The sequence below is a fragment of the Canis lupus genome, chromosome 6 (assembly GCF_011100685.1).
Source record: "Canis lupus familiaris isolate Mischka breed German Shepherd chromosome 6, alternate assembly UU_Cfam_GSD_1.0, whole genome shotgun sequence".
NCBI classification, from domain to species: domain Eukaryota; kingdom Metazoa; phylum Chordata; class Mammalia; order Carnivora; family Canidae; genus Canis; species Canis lupus.
This window is the reverse complement of record NC_049227.1, coordinates 55,366,990-55,383,102: the sequence shown is the minus strand read 5'-3', so window position 1 is coordinate 55,383,102 and position 16,113 is coordinate 55,366,990. Positions and strand designations below refer to the sequence as shown.

The window sequence follows — 16,113 nt, the reverse complement described above, 5'->3', positions numbered from 1 at the left end:
GCCTGGAGATCCCAGCCAGTTTCCTCAGGTGACTTACTCTCCCTGTCTCCTAAAAAGAGGATTTCACTGGTTCTCCTCTCTCCTCCAAACTACCTGCTTGCTGAGAAAATAAAAGCACAAGAGAGCTTCTGCAGAGGTATCACTAAGTGTGTCAGATATCTGTATCTGCATCCTTTTATTCTGCTGCCCTCCTGTTGCAAGACCCTGTCTGCAACTGTCCATGTTCCTCTCCAAGGCCAGCCTTCACCTGTGCCCTGGATCTCTTCCCTACCCCCACCCCAGGCAAAGCCCTTGCTCTTGCTCCCTGAACACCAGACCAACAAGGGATCGTTGTCAACTATCATCCTTACAGATGAAGTTTCCTTTTTCCTCCCTGGCTTAGGAGGCAGCCTTGAGCTGGTTGGGTCTGATGTCCCTTCTCTGACCCTTCTCTTCTCTTGCGGCTCCTTTAAATGTGGGTGGTACCCCCCATTTCTGACCTTCTTCTCTTTTAACACTCTAAACTCCTGTTAATCATTATCTTAAGATGATATCAATAGTTTGAGAAAGATTAGCAAAAATGCTAGAAGGAATATTTTAATAAGCAAAATGCACTTTGCTTTGCATTTTAATGAGAATCCTGATTTTGATGAGGAAGACAGGATTGAGCCCAGCTCTGCCACTTACCAGTTTTGTGTCTGTGTGCAAGACGCCTAACTTCTCTGAGCTTCCACTTCTGCAGTTTAAGATGGGGATAATGATGTTGTACCCTACATACATTATCTTAATGTATGAAGTTTGAATGCTCTATGTGTGGAAAGGTTTTGTAGAATATAATCTGATCCATAGGATCATAGGCTCTATCATGACAGACAGATTCTATCAGACAGATACAGCATAAAAAGGGTCACTAAACCATTGTCTATAGGGAATAATAACTGATACAAGGAATTGTCTTTTCATTTCTTTCTTTTTTAAGATTTTATTTAAAAAAAAAGATTTTATTTTTTATGTAATCTCTACACTCAACATGGGGCTCACACTTACAACCTCAAGATCAAAAGTTATGTGCTCTACCCACTGAGCTGGTCAGGCACTCCTCGTTCTAGTTCTCTGTACTTCCGGGGAGAAGGTTGTATGTGTAGGTCCACGATGCCTTTTAGGTCCTTTGTCAAGACCCAGTCCAATCAATAACGTACTGTAATGGCCCATGGACACAGGATGGAATCCTCAAATAGTATAAAAATGGGCAACTGACAGATTGAGCTGAAATGCCTCTTTTGCTCAAATCAGCCAGGACTCCATTTCTCTCCTAGAAGTCAACAGTCCTAGAAACTTTATTGACTTCACTCACACCAGCCAGGCCTGTTTGCTGATGATAGTTGGAATCTGGCTGAATCATCCCCCCCAGTAAAGGGGGCTCATTTGGGGTTTTGGGCAGGCACATCAGCACATTCCTATGTAAGAGAGGGAAGTTTAAACATATTCCAGACTTAACTTGCTTTTTAGCTGCAGATCAGACAAGGAGCCGACCTTCGCTTAGTTTTGTTTGTTTGTTGTTTCTGGTTTTTGTTTTGCTTTTTCCCCCATAGCCTAGAAGTACGTACTTTAGGGGGGAAAATCCTACTGTTTTACGGTGGTTCCATGACAATCCAAGCTATTTGTTAAAAGTAGGAAATAGTTTAAGCTGTTCAGCTGAGATTTTAACAGCTCTTGTCTAATCGTTAACATTCAAACCTCCCTAACCAGAACATTTGTAAGGGATGACTTCTTAACAGGATCTGAAATCAACCTTTTCCCAAAAGGCCTGTTAAAAATTACACGTTTGGAATTTTGTCCCGGCCTGAGTCAGCTGCTGAATTCCCTTTTGATATTTCCTGGGCAGTGGGGTAGAGATAAACAGCCTTATTCCATTTAATCTAACACATTTTAAAATCTAGCACATTTCTGATGTCAGAAATGCTTACTTGCTGAAGGCAGGGTGATGAGCTTGTCCTGTCCCAGTTTGCCTGGGATAGGGGGGATTTCCCAAGACACGGGGTGAGTTGATCACCCTAGGAAGGAAACCCGAGTCCAAATCACTCATGAGACAGATGAGGACACTGAGGCCCAGCAAGATGAAAGAATTTGCCCAATATCACATAAGTGGTTAACACTCACTGAACAGCTGTCGTTAGGACCCAGATCTCCTGGGCTAGATCAGGGCTCCATTGACAAACCGTCCTTATCAGCAGTAAGATATGAGATGAACTATAGGAAGAATTTGTTAGATTACTGGTGGGGGACGGAAATCTGGGTATGTGGGTGTTGCATTTAGGTTGATGGCAGCAGCTCTCTGAGGGGTGGGAGTCAGCTGGCAACTTCCCAAGTGCCAGGCACAGTGCTAGGCCAAGCATCTTGATGGAAGCCAGGAATACCAATGAGGTTCCTAGGCCAGACACTGAATCTGAACAGAGTGGTATCCTCAATAGAAGGCTATTTTTAATCCTCTGACATGTCATTTCTGTTCTCCCATTGGCCTCAAGAAATCTTAGAGAAATAAAAAATTATATTATTTGCTCCAAGAATCAGAATAAAGACAGGAAGCAGTGGTTGCTGCTTACCTTTTCCGGGAGTGGCCCAGAGGATGTTTACAGGAAGGATTCCTTTCTGCCCTCTGACTTATGGAACTTTTAGACTAGAAATAGGACCTCCAGAGTAGAAGTCCTAGGGGGACAGGGTAGATATGAATGCTAGATAAAACCGAAATGGAACATCCTAAGAGACAAAGCATGCTTGCACATCCCCCACAAGGAAAGGGATGATGCTGGGGAGCCAGTGTGGAGAATTTTTGTTAATGCACCATTATATCTCTGTTCCTTTTGTTCCTCTCTTTGGCCTCACTCTTTTCATTCCCCCCCTCTTCCCTAAATTTCCTTCCATCTACTAAACAAGAATATTAAATGGAGATGGGGCAGGAAAAGCCTGTGTAAGGAGTGTTCTCCCCAAATCACAGGTTATTTTAAAAGACCAGCCATCACTGTCGTTATTATAGTTACATAGAGTGAAATTATAGTATTTATCAAGCACACACCCAATTTAACGTGGACTGGAGTCAGGTTTGGCCTCCCCTGGTGCTCAGTGGAGTTGTAGTGTTAGCACCCAATGCCAGGGCACAAATCCCTGTGGATCACTGCCCTGTGGAGTAACCATGGTCAAGCTCTATGATTTCCTCATCTGAGAAGTGGAGAGAACCCAGGGTTGTCATGAGGACTACTAGGTAACCATAGAAAGGAATTAGCAAGTCATTACAAAGGCAGTAGTAAGTCCAGCAGTCCATCCAGGTTTTGTGGGATCTGAAGATTATACAACTTTGGGGACTCTCTTTAATAAAAAGAATACAAATCTTACGTAAGTTTTATGTGAATAAGTGACTATGTGAACTGTTCCTAAGTTCCTAAGTTCCTAAGGCCCCTCCCCAGGTCTTTTTAAAGTGAGATCTTAAAACTTAAGCTTCCTCAGCTTCAAGGTAAACCTGCTTCTGGATAAATGTTCAAAATAGATGTTAGCCTTTGCTGTTATTTACTTACTTGAAAAATGTTTATGGAGTACTCATTATATGCCAGGCTGTGAGTTCCTGCTAGGTGTCAGGGGGGTGTTACACATCTGGAAATTCTGTGCCTTAGGTAAAAGGAAGGTCATTAAATATCAAAGCAAACCAAACTCCTTATCTAAAGAATGTAGTTTGATTTGACAAAACATCCCAAAGCTAATAAATGACTGCAAAGCACTTTACAGACCTCCCTCACAGAAACAAACACTAAACCAGATGAGCTATTTGTGGTCATTATTTTTATTTTTCCTATTTTAAAAAATTGTGGTAAAATACATATAGTATAAAATTTACTATCTTAAGCATTTTTTTTAGAAAGGAGGAGGATGTGAAGGAGAGAGGGAGAGAGAATTTCAAGCAGGCTCCCCACCCAGTGTGGAGCCGGGTGTGGGTCCCTATCTCACCACCCTGAGATCATGACCTGAGCCAAGATCAACAGTTGCACGCTTAACTTACTGAATCACCCAGGCATCCCTGTGTTAAGCATTTTTTAAGCACACAGTTCAGTGACATTAAATACATCCAGGGCAGCCCGGGTGGCTCCGCGGTCTAGCACCGACTTCGGCCCAGAGCGTGATCCTGGAGACCCGGGATCGAGTCCCACATCGGGCTCCCTGCATGGAGCCTGCTTCTTCCTCTGCCTGTGTCTCTGCCTCTCTCTCTGTGTCTCTCATGAGTAAAATCAATCAATCAATCAATCAATCAATCAATCAATACATTCATATTGTTGTGCTACTATCACCACCATCCATTCCAAGAACTATTTTTAACTTGCAAAACTGAAACTCTGCACCCATTGAACACTAACTCTCCATTTCCCCCTTCCCAGACCCCCTGGCAACTGTCATTCTATGTTCTATCTTTATGATTTTGACTTCTCAGAGTAGTTAAATACTCTAACACTGTATCTTAGATCTGTAAGTATCCACTTAGTACCTCTTATAAGTAAAATCGTACAGTACCTTCTCCTTTTGTGTCTGGCTTATTTCACTTACCATCGTGTCCTCAAGGTTCATCCACGCTATAGCATGTTAGAATTTTCTTCCTTTTTAAGGATGAAAAATAGTCCATTGGATGTGTACACTACACTTGGCTTTTCCATTCATCCGTCAGCGGACATTTGGGTTGCTTCCATGTTTTAGCTATCATGAATAATGATGCTATAAACATGAGTGTACAAGTGCCTGTGATTTTTGTGGTGCTTTAGAACACTTGTGTCTCCATGAGCACTGCTATAATGTACTTGAATTACCACTTCCCTTTGCTCACATGCAAATGAAATAAAGCAATCAAATACCCATAAGCCAATAATCAAGTTTAAATTCTTCCTTATGGTTGACCACATATTTTACTGTCTTTTCCTCGTTGTCTGTTCTTGGCTCCTTTGTCATAAGAGACACGGATTTATTTTCTGGGCCCCTTTATCTGTTCCTTTGGCCTCTGTCTGTTTTCTGCCAACACCATAGTGTTTGAAGTACTATAGCTTTGCAACATAGTTTGAAATCAGGGAGCCTGATGCCTCTAGCTTTGTTCTTTTTCTCGATTTGGATGTTTTTGGGGTTCTAGACAAATTTTACAATTCTTTCTTCTGTTTTTGGAAAAATGTCATTGGAATTTTAATAGGGATTGCATTGACTCTGTGGATTACTTTGGGTAGTATGGAAGTTTTAACAATGCTGGTTCTTTCAGTGCATAAACACAGATTATCTTTCCACTTATTTGTGTCTTCTTCAATTACTTTCATTAATGTTTTATAGTTTTTAATATATCTTTTTTCATATCCTTGGTTAAATTTATACCTAGGTATCTTATTATGTTTGATGCAATTGTAAATGGGATTGTTTTCTTCATTTCTGATAGTTAATTATTACTGTATAGAAATGCAGCAGATTTTTGTATTGATTTTGTATCCTGTAACTTTACTAAATTCATTTATTAGTTCTAACAGGGTTTTTTTGTTTTGTTTTGTTTTAGAAAGAATGTGCATGTGAGAAGGGGCAGGGTAGGGGGAGAGAGAGAGGGAGAGAGAGAACTTTTTTTTAAAGATTTTATTTATTTATTCACAAGAGGCACAGAGAGAGAGAGACAGAGACATAGGCAGAGGGAAGAGAAGCAGGCTCCATGCAGGGAGCCTGATATGCGACTTGATCCTGGCACTCTGGGATCACGCCCTGAGCGAAAGGCAGACACTCAACCACTGAGCCACCCAGGGATCCCAGAAAGAGAGAATTGTAAGCAGTCACCATGTGTCACATGGAGCCTGAGACAGGGCTTGATCCTGTGACCCTGAGGTCATGACCTGAACTGAAATCAAGAGTCCAATGTTCATCTGACTGAGCCACCCAGGCACTCTAGTTCCAACAGTTTTTTGATGGAGTCTAAGATATTCTCTATATGGTATCATGTCATCTGCAAATAGTAACAGTTTCAATTCTTCATTTCTAATTTGGATTCATCTATCTATCTATCTCTCTATCTATCTAGTCTATTACCTAATTGCTCTGACTAGGACTTATAATACTATGTTGAATAAAAAATGGCAAAAGTGATCATCCTTGTCTTAGAGGAAAGGCTTTTAGTTTATCACCATTAGATAGCACATTAGTTGTGTGCTTGTCATACATGGCCTTTATCATATTGAGATTTGTTTTCTCTATACCAATTTTATTGAGAGTTTTTATCATAAATGGATGTTGAATTTTGTCAAATGCTTTTTCTGCATCTATTGAAATGATCATATGATTTTTATCCTTTATTTTGTTAATGTGGTGTATCATATTAACTAATTTGTTAAAATATCCTTGCATCCTTGGAATAAATCCCACTTAGTTATAGTATGTGATCTTTATGATGATGATGATGGATGATGATGATGATGATATGTTGTTGAGGATTTTTGCAATGGGGATATTGGTCTATAATTTTCTTTTCTTATGGCATGTTGTCTGGTTTTGGTATCAGGATAATGTGGCCTCATAAAATGAGTTTAGAACATTATTTCCCTCCTCTTCTGTTTTTTGGAAGAGTTTGAGAAAAATTGGAACTAATTCTTCTTTGAATGTTTGGTAGAATTTGCCAGTAAAACTATCTGGTCCTGGACTTCTGCTTCTTAGGTGGTTTTTTATTACTGATTCAATCTCTTAGTAGACAGTCAGTTGAGATTTTCTAGTTCATCATGATTCAGTCTTGGTAGGTGATATGTTTCTAGGAATTTATCCATTTCTTCTAAGTTGTCCAATTTTTTGACATGCACTTATTCATAGTAGTCTCTTCCAATTCTTTGTATTTCTGTGGTATCAGCAACAGTAGCATCTCCTCTTTATTTTCTGATTTTATGTATGTGAATCCCCTTTTTTTTTCTTGGTGAGTCTAGCTAAAGTTTTGTCAATTTTGTTTATCTTTTCACAGAACAAGCTCTTGATTTTATTGATTTTTTTCTATTATCTTTTCAGTCTCTCATTTATTTCTGCTGTAATCATTATCTCCTTCCATTAACCTTGGGTTTCGTTTGTTCTTCTTTTGATAGTTTCCTGAGATGTAAAGTTAAGTTGTTTACTTAAGACTTTTCTTGTTTCATGAGGGAGGCATTTATGGCTATGAACTTCTGTCTTAGGGCAGCCTGGGTGGCTCAGTGGTTTAGCGCTGCCTTCAGCCCAGGGCCTGATCCTGGAGACCCGGGATCGAGTCCCACGTCAGGCTCCCTGCATGGAGCCTGCTTCTCCCTTTGTCTCTCTCTCTCTCTCTCTCTCTCTCTCTCTCTGTCTATCATGAATAAATAAATAAAATCTTTTTTTAAAAAAAAAAACTACTGTCTTAGAACAGGTTTTGCTGTATCCCATAAATTCTGGTATGTTACATTCCCATTTTCATTTGTCTCAAGGTAGTTTTTTTACTTCTCTTTTAATTTATCTTTGACCCATTGATTGTTCAGTAACACATTATTTAATTCACATATTTGTGATTTTTCCAGTTTTCTTCATGTGATTAATTTCTAGTTTAATACCATGTGGTCAGAAAAGATTCTTTAAAAAAAAAAAAAGATGTTATTTATTTATTTGAGAGAGAGTGAGCACATGCAGAGGGAGAGGCACAGGGAGCAGGAGAAACAGGTTCTCTGCTGAGTGGGGAGTCCAACGTGGGGCTTGATCCCAGGACTCCAGGATCATGACCTGAACTGAAGGCAGGCACTTAACAGACCAAGCCACCCAGGTGCCCCAGAAAAGATTCTTGATATGATTTCAATCCTGTTAAATTTATTAAAATCTTATGTGACCTAATATATTATCTATTTTGGAAAATGATCTATGCACACTTGAATGTGTGTTCTGTTGCTTTTGGATAGAATGTTCTGAATATACCTGTTAAGTTCATCTGGTCTAATAAATGTCATTTATAGCTAATGTTTCCTTATTGATTTTCTATCTGGATAATCTATCCATTGATGTCAGTTGGATATTAAAATCTCCTATTATTTTTTTTAAGATTTATTTATTTATGATAGACAGAGGAGAGAGAGAGAGAGAGGCAGAAGCAGGCTCCATGCAAGGAGCCCAACATGGGACTCAATCCTGGGACTCCAGGATCGCACCCTGGGCCAAAGGCAATTGCCAAACCGCTGAGCCACCCAGGGATCCCCCTCTCCTACTATTATTGTATTACTATGTCTCTTCTTAGATCTGTTAATATTTGCTTTATATATTTAGATGCTCCTTTGTTGGCTGCATAAATATTTACAAATGTTATATCCTCTTATTGAATTGATCCTTTTATCATTTTATAATGCCTATCTTTGTCACTTATTACAGTCTTTGTTTTAAAGTCTATTTTGCTGGCAGCCTGGGTGGCTCAGCGGTTTAGCACTGCCTTCAGCCCAGGGCCTGATCCTGGAGACTCGGGATCGAGTCCCAAGTCGGGCTCCCTGCATGGAGCCTGCTTCTCCCTCTGCCTGTGTCTCTGCCTCTCTCTCTCTCTGTCTCCCATGAATAAATAAATAAAATCTTTTAAAAAATAAAGTAAAGTCTATTTTGCCAGATATGAGTACAACTACCTCACCTCTCTTTCGGTGTCCATTTGCATGGTGTATCTTTTTCCATCCTTTCACTTTCAGTCTCCATATATCCTTACATCTAAAATGAGTCAGCATATAGATGAGTCTTTTTTTTTTTTAATCCATTTAGCCTCTCTATGTCTTTTGATTGGAGAATTTAGTCCATTTACATTTAAAATAACTACTGCTAGGTTATGTACTTATTGCCATTTTCTTAATTGTTTACTGGCTGTTCTTATAGTTCCTCTCCGTTCCTTTTTTTCTTCTCTTGTTCTCTTCTTTTGTGGGTTGATGACTTTCCTTAATCTTTTTTTTTCTTTAATCTTTTAAAAATAATACTCCTTCGTGTTACTTTTCGGCTTTAAAACTACCCATTAAAATGCTGTCCATTTCTCTAAAGTCCATCTCCTCACTTGGACATTCAAGACCCTCCATAATCTGCCCCAATTTTCCTCTAAAATCTTATTTCCTAATAATCACCTATATGTACTCTCTACAGAGGAAGACTCCAAATTGGTCATCCATGTTGTCATCTCATGGCTTTGTTCATGTAACCTCCACACAAAGTGTGGTTAAATTCAACTCAACAAAGATGTGCTGAGACTTAATATATAATGTCCATCTGTATCCATTTTGACCATGAAAATCCTATCCAGTTTATCCCACTTGGTCAATGAATCCCCTCCTGTCCATCCTGCTTACTGGCATCCTGCTTGCGCTAATCACACCATTTCTAGTTTGGGAGATTTAATGGGCCAGTAAGACTTCAACATAATAATAAAGTCTAATACAGGGTTGTCAATTTTTTTATTTTGCCTAAACAAGGACTTTTTAAAAAGATCACCATCACAATGATCTTATTAAAGAAAAAACATTTTACTACTCGAAAAGAACAAAAGGCACACTCTCAGAATAATGGTCAATCCTTTCAATGTAGTACCCTCAGCTTTATAAGAATTCACTACATTATTTTTATTATGTGACTGTCTATGGTAGTGAAAACTACACAGGCCGGCATTTGGGAGTGATTCTACAGCACCTGGTTTTACCACCTGTTTAGTACTTACAAGCTGCCTTGGGGCACATTTTACATTGTTCACTCTTTATTTAACTTCTTGTGCATGTATGTCATTTCCTCAACTAGAAGGTAAGCTTTATAAGGAACCTGCATAAGAACCATCTCTTTAACTCCCCAGCAGGGCCATGCACATATAAAATGTTCAATAAATATTTGTTGAATGAATGAATCATCTTAGATTAGGCTTTCTAAGCCTGTGTAACCAATAAATCTCCTCTTAATGGAGTATGAGCACCCCATCCTGAGGCAATTTCTTTCAATATACTTCTTTAAAAAGAGCTAACCAGTACAAATTGCTTTGCTTTTCAGTAAAATCTGAAAAAAAATTTTTTAAACTCTGATATGAAAAGCAAACAGTTTCTTCCTTAAGGCAGTAGCAAGCCCCAGCAAAGAGAATCAAGACAAACATAACCTGTTGTTTAATTGATCCCAGTTATTTTGGGCTTTGTTGGTAGGCACGCACACAGTATGTGCTTCTGGCCTGACCGGACTTGATAGGATGGTTGTCTTTCGTTCTGTGGCACTTGCCCATGTGCTTAAAGTCTCCATAATATCCATGTTATTTCTTTGTCTACCTGGGTTATTTAAAAGAGAAAGAAGCTTAACATCTTCCTGGCCAAGTATTGGTTTTAGATTCTAGAGTTAATGTAAAACAATGTAGAAAAGTATTTTTTGGATTTTAAACATTTTTTTTCCACTCAGCATCCAGAGTTCATCTTCCAAGAATATAAGAAAAGGTCACATTCATGCTTAAAATGTTCATTGCCTCTCAGTTTAATTCTATTCAACAGCTATTGATTGAGTGTCTGCCTCATGCATGCCAGGCCCTGTTCTAGATTTAGGGGATATTATCAATCAACAAAACAGATTAAAATTCGTGCCTTCTGAAGCTAATGGAAGAGGATAGTAGGGAGATAAACAAGAAATGTAATATATGGGCAGCCCGGGTGGCTCAGCGGTTTAGTGCCACCTTCAGCCCTGGGTGTGATCCTGGAGACTGAAGATCGAGTCCCACGTTGGCTCCCTGCATGGAGCCTGCTTCTCCTTCTGCCGATGTCTCTGCCTCTCTCTCTGTGTGCCTCTCAAGAGTAAATAAATAAAATCTTTGAAAAAAAGATGTAATATAGAAATACTATATTATACTGTTACAAGGTGATGTGTACAAAGGAAACTAATCGAGGGAGGGGCTATTACAACTTAGGTGAGGTGGTCAGGGTAGGCCTAGTGGAGAGGGTGGGTGAGCAAAGACTTAAGGCAGCTGAAGGGTGTGGGTCACAAGGGCATCTGGGAGAAGAAGTAATACTTTCCTCCAGCTTGACCTCACAGGTACCTTGTCATTTCATCTCATGCACACTGGCCTTCCCTTCCTGCTCTCCAGCCACCGCCACCGCCTCCACCACCCTCCCGACCCCCGCATCTCACTCCCATCTCAGGACTTTGACCATGCTGTTCCATCAGCTCAGTATTCACCCTTCCCATCCCATCCCTTGGACCAGCTCCTTGCTTTCAGGTCTTAATCCAAATATCACCTCCTCAGGTGGCCTTTCTTTGTTCTTTTTTTTTTTTTTTTTAAGATTTTATTTATTTATTCATGATAGTCACACAGAGAGAGAGAGAGAGGCAGAGACACAGGCAGAGGGAGAAGCAGGCTCCATGCAGGGAGCCCGATGTGGGATTCGATCCCGGGTCTCCAGGATCGGCGCCCTGGGCCAAAGGCAGGCGCCAAACCGCTGCGCCACCCAGGGATCCCTGTATGTTCATTATAGCTTATGAGCTCTCCCACCATTATTCTTACAGACGTCCCTTCATATACTCAATAACTAAGTGAGATATTCAATAAACAAATAAATCCATGATACCCAATATATAGGTGTTTGAATAAATAAACAGACAAAAAGGGCTAAGAAGGGGTGAGCTCGTTGAGAACAGGACTTCTGACTTGTTTATTTATCCTCAGTGCCAGGCACATAGTTGCATGTATTTGATAGAATTTATCTTCATAAATGTCATTATCAAGGATAGATATAGGGATCAAGTTATGATTTGCCTAAATTGAAGCATAATAATAAACAAACAAGATTTTATTTTATTTTTTTAAAGATTTTATTTATTTATTCATAGACACAGAGAGAGAGAGGCAGAGACACAGGGAGAGGGAGAAGCAGGCTCCATGCAGGGAGCCCGATGTGGGACTCCATCCTGGGACCCCAGGATCACACCCCAGGCTGCAGGCGGCGCCAACCCATTGCGCCACCGGGGCTGCCCAACAAACAAGATTTTAAAAGAAGTAGGAAGCATTAAATTGTGCCTGAGGAATGACTGCCTCCCTGCTTCACTCTTTTAGCAGAGGAACCCTTCCCTCCAGATGAAATTGTCCTTGGTTTCAGCCCTTGGTCCAGACAGGCCTGTTCAGGACACTTTCCCACCTTCTGAAGGGTCACTTGGTACCTTCCTTCCTTCCTTCCTGTGAGTGCAGGTTGCCCAGCAGGAGAGTCCTACGCACCATAGAGTTTTTGCTTCTCCTTCCTCCAGTCTGAAATCTACATGTCCTTCAATATCCTCTGTGTCTCAGGTCAAATTAATAATATATAGCTGTCGTATCTCAAATTCTTAATTATCTGGGGTAGTGAAAACATTTTAAAATTTCCCCCCATAATCATTCACACTTTTGTGGGTATCTCTGGCCCCAAACATCCTATAGATGTGTAGATAGAAAACAATGTTTTCTTATTGATGTTTGCTCAGGAAATGCCTTAAGAATGATAAATCTATCAATGTAATCCCTGACTCATTTTGAAATACATTTCACCTACAGAGAAATTCCAATCATAGGGATTCAACGAAAACAAAGGACCACAGATTTAGCTCTGTGGAGGAACAGATTCACAATATTTTGTAAGATACATACCAGGGACTCAGGACACTGTATCTTTTTCTCCCATGTATCTTTGGAAGGGACACAGATTGAATAACATGTACAGTGAGTGAGTTTCCAATAGTTGTTTCCTACAGTGTTGCTCAAGCCTCACAGCAAAGTGAAGTCTTCAAGAATGCAGTCCTCTGAGGGAACAAAGTGATGTAATTCAAATATGAAGTTCTTTATCTGACTTGATCCAGGGATAAAGTTTAAATATCTGAACGAAACAAAAGACTACATCCTTCCATAGATATTATTTTCTGCAATCAAGCTTTGATAAGAATCAAGCAACAGAGAAGTCAAGGATAAAATGTGTGGCAGGGACCTAATGTGTTGAAACTCTGTCTCCCTGACTAGATGCAGGTATATACCTAAGAGCTTGGCACCCACATGTGAATAACAAAGGTTCCTAACCAGGCTGGGTGTCTGCATAGACCCACCTCTGTAAAGAAGCAGATTAAGGTGTACTCATGGGCCAGGGCCAGATTTCCTTCAGAAAACAGTTCACGTTTGCTCTAACACAACAAATGGACAGCCAAAGCCCCACGGAGCAGGACCACCATGTGACATAAATAACAACCCGCTCCCCCCCCACAAACATACATTCCACAGTTAAATATAAATTCAATTTTCTCTTATCCTGTTTTGGTTTATTTATCCTATGCATCCCCACCCGTCAGTGTAGATAGTTGGGAACTGACCGTTAAAAACAAAAATCAATCTGTAGAGAAAAAGTCATTTTGGATTCATGACTAGGGCCCTAGGCTGTTGGCTTAGTGTTTAACTTGGCTCCCTCTCAATGCGGTCCTGTATAGGAGATAGGTCACCACTTATAGCTTCCTCCACCAGCAGGAGGATTTTGTTTTTCAGAAAATATGTACACTTGGTAAGCTGTCAAAGTGAGCTGTACTTAAGGTATGCGTTATTCAGAGGGAGAACATATTTTCAGCACTACTTGAAGTCTTTATTCCTGACAACGCATTAAGAATTCAACACAGTAATCTTATTGTTTTAGCTGTTGCTTTTACCATTACTCATGCAACATGACTGGAAAAAAAACTAATGATGATTTTTCCCTCCCGCCGTGTTGTGTGTATATGTGTGTGAATTTTTTTTTTTTTTTTAACTTTTGGTTTGGGATGAATGCTCCTAACAATCCACCATCTGGTGTCCAAATATTTTTACAGACATGAATCCAAATACCACAAAATCATTGCCATGGCTCAGGTTATGTGAGTTTTTTTCTTAGGCAGACTTTTTATTAAACGTGATTATTCTGGACTCTCAGAATCTCAGCCAGGAACATTGAGATTTAGCCTCGATGACCAATATAAAAATAGATGGAACGGAGAACTCCCCTGGAGCTAATCGCAAGACCAAAAAAATGAACTTTTATTTTGTTATCATACTCGGCAGTATACAGAGTGAATCAAAGTGACAACTTGTACTGCATTCCTGCTGTAATCGTCACGGGCGGAGAAGATAAGGTGTGAGTAAGCTCTGCGGGAATCGAGTTTCAGCCCCGTCAGGTGTAATCAGAACCGTGGTCTTAAAACAAAGGCCTCCGCTCCACCTCCTCAGTCTGAGGACGGTTCGCTTCCCCATCCCCCCAAACACTCAAAGGAAGAAGAAGCATCAGGTCTGCTAGAGCAAAATAAAACCAAACCAACAATAGCAAGCTTGGGGGCTATCTCCCCCACCCCTCTTTACACCCTGGGATCCCAGTGTCTACGTTAAACAGTGGATACCCCCCTTCTCTAATATAATGATGGCAGCAGTTTTTAAAAATGAGGATTTCCCTCTTAACCATTTGTAGAGAAACTTGATTAGTGAGTCTGTGTGTTATGACAGTTCCTAGGACAGCGCCAAGATGCTCTTTTGGGGAAAAGATAGTACATTTGCTCAAGATGTCACCCAAAGTTTTAGAGCACAGTGAATGTGCCACACAGAGGAGAAGAATTTGTAAGGCTAGACTCCCTCGCAAAGTTAAACATCAGGGCAAACAGAGCCAAAAGGATGACATAGCCTTGCAGCTTCCAGCTTTGCTAATGAAATCAATCAGAATGTTCATTAAAGTAATCCCAGAACTCGGCACGTCCACAGCTTGTTACTGGTAAGACTGTCCTAGAATGACTGGATTTTGATGCAGATGCTTTGGGAGAAAGGGGGAGTCACCACTCCCATTTCAGTGGCAGGGCAAACTAAGGGACAGTAGAAATTAAGCCGTTTTGCTAAGGTCCCTGTAGGTCAGCGGTGAGCTGGAGATAGGTCAGAAAGGGAGAGGAAGTGTAGACATCGGTGATAAGGCTATAACTAGAGGAAATTAAAACCCTGTAGTGTGGGAAAAGAACAATTAGCCAAGACAGAGGAGCAGGAAGGAATACAGAATGAATTACAATCAGAGGAAACGAGCCAGCAACAAAGGAGAAGGGATGGGAGGTGGGATGCCTTGGGGTGGGAGCTTGAGAGGAGTCAGGAGAAATGATTTAGGGAGGCTGGCTCTCTTTGGTTCGGTCAGGGCCTTATTGTTTGGTTGCTGAGGCTCATAATTTAACCCCTTTATACCTCGGAGTGTCACACTCTAAGGCAGCTATCTTTATTCATGAAGCTCTTTGAGGCTGTTACATGAATATTATGAATTCCAGATGAGAATGACTTCATAATTAGTTTAGAAAAACCTGTCCTTCACCCTTACAAAAGGACAAAAGTTTGGATCCGTAAGCAAAATCTTCCCATCAGAAAACTAAGAAACACCTAGAGCGTATTAGCAAGTTTAGATGGTGTAAGACCAAGAAGAAAGGATTTGTGAAAATCAGATTTTTTTAAAAGAGAAAACACGTAGAAGTATTTCAAAGTAATTTCTATGACTATCAAAATTACCCAAGGAGATGAAATGTTTTACGATTAGTAGGAAGTCATGGAAAAAAGTACAATTGCTTTATGACAATGAGAATGTGCTTCTCTTTTAAATCAACGTGTTTAGCATACGTGATTATTGGCACAAGTGAAAAGAATTACTGTGAGGCCAGAAGAAAATGACTTTTGACTCACTCCTAAAAATCAATTGGCAGAAAGCTAAAGGGAGGCGTGATTTTAACCAGCAGAGAAGTTAATATCATGGGCGAAAGGCAAGGAGGAGGATGAGCCACAGCAGCTAGTCATTGAAGAGGAGGGTTGATTATAAAGTAGATGAGGATGCTAAATAGGATTAGAAGAACCAGATACTATTACAAAGGGTTGATTGAAGGGGCAAAGTGGATAATGAGGCAAAGTAAGGATTCTTTAAAAAATCCTCTGTGTCCAGGAAATGAATTAACTGCTCAGAAAAACTACTAGATGAGGGAAGATCACACGAGAGTGACAAAAATGACCATGGGAAAAACAGAAGGCTCTTGATTTGTAAAACCAGCATACTTAAAGAGAAAACAATTTTAAAAGGGGGTGAGAGGATCGGAACAATACTTAGAGGGTAGAAAAGTGAACTGAGAAAATCTAAAGTA

At 40.2% G+C, this 16,113-nt stretch overlaps 1 long non-coding RNA gene across 2 annotated transcripts in view; it reads left to right on the top strand.

Moving 5' to 3' along the window:
- The window catches only part of LOC119872265, a 32,591-nt gene that overhangs the window by 9,030 nt on the left and 7,448 nt on the right, over positions 1-16,113 (top strand). The window contains exon 1 of one of the 2 annotated variants that reach the window (XR_005361204.1): positions 14-136. The exons of the other annotated variant lie outside the window; for it this stretch is intronic. This is a non-coding gene — a long non-coding RNA (uncharacterized LOC119872265). Of the gene's footprint in view, positions 1-13; positions 137-16,113 lie in introns of those variants that run through there. 2 annotated transcript variants of the gene reach the window in all.